At 36.9% G+C, this 4028-nt stretch overlaps 1 pseudogene; it reads right to left on the bottom strand.

The window, feature by feature from the left end:
* Positions 1-3614: 3614 nt before the first annotated feature.
* LOC136059540 (U6 spliceosomal RNA) lies at positions 3615-3710 on the bottom strand (annotated as a pseudogene).
* Positions 3711-4028: the final 318 nt, after the last annotated feature.

Here is a 4028-nt window from a genome sequence, read left to right as displayed (position 1 = left end):
AAATCTTGAACATATGCTCTTACAGGAGAGAGCTTGTGAACTTATTGTTAATTTTTTGTGTATGCCAATGAAACACTAATTTGGGATGACTTTTCTGTACCTAATTTTACATAAACAAGATTGAAAGTTGCAAAGGACAGGGAGGAGAAGGAGAAGAAAGTTTGGTCTGAATATGTCTTTTTTCTACTTATATCAAAATAATAATAATTTTTAAAAGTTGAATGTTATCAGACTTCAGTCTTGGCTGCCCTTTCACCATTTAATTAAAAATCCCAAAAATGTTCTTAGTGCCATTTCTTCCAGTTAGGAAGCCTATAAATATTACTTTGTGAAGAAGTCTATTTTGTTAATAAGCACAGCCAATTGAAACAAAATCAAGTTAGTCATTCATGTTAGATGATGAAATTAACTTTAGCTGATGAAGTAACTAAATCCCTGTTAAAATGGTTGTGTTTAGAGATACCTGGGTGCTTCAGGAAGTTTCTAATGACTGATAATCAAATTCTGACTGCATTTTTATTCAATCCTCTGATGATCAGCTGCAATGTCATTTTCAAAGGCCAACTTAAATATCTAAATCCTCATGCTCATCTATGATTTAATATAAAGCTGTGTTTTGTTGTGAACTGTGGAATCAGCAGGCATGATTCTGTCAGGAGATGACAAGGCTTTTCATTGTGTGATTTTCAGTTTAAATGTTAATTCCTGTAGGTATTCCTCTCTGTGTAACAAGACCCATGCTGATTCCCATTAATCCATAGTTTGCAGAAGCATAATAAAGTTGAAAGGTGCTTTCAAGATCTTTTAATGTATAAGGTATTCTATCTAATAGCTGACTGAGTACTAACAGTGAAAATCTATCAACATTTCGGCACAGTTGAGGTGCATCATATTTGAGGCTGTGTATTTGAAAGATATATGGTTTTGTAGAATGTTTATTTCCTCTGTACATCCCTGACTAAATAAAACCAGCATGGGAAAAGGAGTTCCTTTTTCAGCAAATATACATTATCTTTCATGTGGCTTCAAATAACATTGTTCTAGGAAATGAAACAATGTACATAGAATAACTGAAGGATGAAGGGATAATCAGTTGAACTGAGCTCAGAACTGCAAGCAAGGCAATCACCAGCTAAACAGGAGTCCATAAATATACATGCACAGCAGTGCTGTGATGAGCCATATTCCCAGCCCTCCCCACACACAGAGAAGATAAGCAAGTAGAAGAGCAGAAAGTGGCAGAGCATTTTTTCCTTATTCTGCCTCTGAAAGCAATATCAGACAAAATTCCTTTACTCTTTGAGCTAAACAAAAATCAGAGGCATTAAGCTGTCTTCATTGGAATGAGCAATCAGAACACAGAATAGAAGAGGAGCACATCCTACAGGTGAGAGTTCTAGTTCAGATTCGGTCTCTATATTTAATGACATTTTTGCTCCACCTACTGGTAGGAAGGTTTGGAGCCTCCTGAATTGCCGTCAGGCACTTGTTACTCCTGCAGCCACTTCTCGTTCCAGTTAAAAGATTAAATTTTCTTATGCTGAAAGAGACGAAAAAAAATGTTGGTATCTGTTAATAAAACATGGAAGAGAGAGAAAACAAATAGTTTTATAGTAGAAAGAGTCATCATTACTCACAATTTAAAAACAGAGAAGCATTTTTTGTTGTGAAGGAGGATGATGTAGATAATTTTGGTAGAAAAAACAAATAGACAATAAAAAAATAAATAAATACAACAACGACCCCAAACACCTATAAAAACACCCTACATCTTTATAATTTCATTTTTTTATCTGTTAGTTGACAATTTTCTAAGCACAAAACAGTTTGATATCGATGAGCATGTCTCATTTCTGAGGGCTCATTTTTACACATTTCTTAGTGGAAAGTGTCAAGAAAAATGGGGCTTTTGAATATATTTGCAAAGCTATATGATTGGGTGTGTTTGGCTTTAACCTAGTAGGTTCTCAAAAGTATACTCTGTAGTTTCGTTGTCAGCTCACTGTCTGTTTTCTTAAAATGGCAACCAAACACCAGTTAGATGTGTTGTTTTATTCTTGCTCACTGGACTGTAGTCAGTAAATAAGGTTCTTTTGAATTATTGATTCAAAAGCTGTAGCTTTCTCTTCTGATTACAGGGTAAAGTCTTCATCAGGACGCTGTGCAGTAATATCAGGACAAACATTTTACAACGTTTCTGTGGATCATTTCATATCCCTATATTGATCAGATAGCATTTTTTTAAATCTGAAAACAATCATCAGTTCTCTTGCAGGTGAGGTTTCATTGACTTTTTGTAGATAATTATATTTGTGCTAGAAACAATGGTTTCCCTCCATAGACCCACACAATCACAGCATGTTCAGGCAACAGGGATGGCCAAAGTTCATCTAAATTAATATTGTTGATAAAGACAGGTCCACTCGAACAGCCTGCTCAGAGCTATGTCCAGCTGGGCTTTGATTATCACTAGAGATGGAGATTCAATAACATCTACTGTTAAACTGTCCCTGTTCTCCTTGGGGAGGCACAGGTAGGGCCATTTTCCCCATCTGCAGTGTAGAGCATGTTTTTTACATCTTGACCTGTTGTTGCTCAGTGCCCCATGTGAAATTGTTTTTCTTCCAGGTCACTTGATAGAAAGAATTTACAATCAGAGTGCTATTCAGAACATGCATTCTCCTAAAATCCACAACATCTGAGAAAGCTTGTGTTTCCTTTTTGTCAGTTATTGGAGACATAGAAGCCATTTTCTTGATCTCATCCATAGGGAAATCATGACATACCTCTTGCCATTTTATTCCTCAAAACTGAGTCTCCTTTGAAGAGCCCTTGAACTTAGCTTTCTGGAAAGGTCAGCTTTCAGAAGAATTTGGAGTATTCTATTTCTTTTTTAAAAGACCTCCTCTGCTGTGCTCCCCCACATGATGATGATATCACCAATGTATTGCAGGTGTTCAGGAGCTTCCCTTTTTCCAATATGGAAAAAGCAGTGTGGATCAACTTATTGAAAATGGTAGGATTATGTTTTCACCTCTGATGCAGTTAATTACAAGTGCATTGGATGCCCCTCCAAATGAAAATGAACTGTAGCCTGTGGCATAATACTTGGCTACTTTTGACTCCAGTTCATACTGAAATTCTAATATGTCCAGCATGGCAGCATTCGGCAGTGGTGTGACTTCATTCAGGCCACAGTAGTCCACTATAAAACTTCTCCCTCCAGTGGTCCAGCTGACTATACAGAACTGTTAAAGGATGTGTGAGACTTGTTGATTACTTCTTGGCACTCTGGATAATGATTAAGCTTGTGAATAGGGAGTCTTGGTTGGTGTGATATGGCCACTGGTGCATTATTGTAGTAGAGGTTGACATCTGCTGTTCTCTTAGTAACCCCAAAATGGAAGGGTCCTTTAAGAAGCCAGGTGAGGTATACAGCTGCTTAATGTCTCCATCTCCAAGGTAGATATACCAAAAGCCCACAAGTATCCTTTTGGATCCTTGAAGTAATCTTTCCTGAAACTGTCTTTATCAAGAATGCATAGAACCTTTGGGCTACACACAATGGTGTGCTTTTACCATTCATCATTATCAAACTCAGAAATAAGATTTAAAAAAATATGGAGCTGCTTGTGTGTCATTCTTGCACAGGGGCCATGGTAATCTCTGCATGATTCCAAATTTAGTGTACGTGTTGCTGAAATTAGCAGTGTTTACTCACTTTCACCATAAAGAAATATTTGGTACACATACATTTGAGCCCACAGAAATTTATCATAAAATCATACGCATATCATAGGGAGTTACAAAGTGAAGTGCTTCTGTATCCTCTACAAGACTGGATTATTGTGACTATAACTATAAGGAGAATTATGGTTCTACCTATACCTAGTATGCAACTGGAATTAAAATTCATATCATTGATCTTATGGAATCAGAAAACCCATATCGCGCTTTTGTCCCTCTCTTACTCACTGAAGATACACCCCAATATATAGCTACTTGTCTCTGATTCCATAGGCTGCCTT

The sequence above is a fragment of the Cyrtonyx montezumae genome, unplaced genomic scaffold, assembly GCF_038088225.1.
Source record: "Cyrtonyx montezumae isolate F1298 unplaced genomic scaffold, pur_monq_1.0 scaffold_8, whole genome shotgun sequence".
Taxonomy (NCBI): domain Eukaryota; kingdom Metazoa; phylum Chordata; class Aves; order Galliformes; family Odontophoridae; genus Cyrtonyx; species Cyrtonyx montezumae.
Note: the sequence above shows the minus strand (reverse complement) of the source record. Positions and strands in the feature narration are given on the sequence as shown.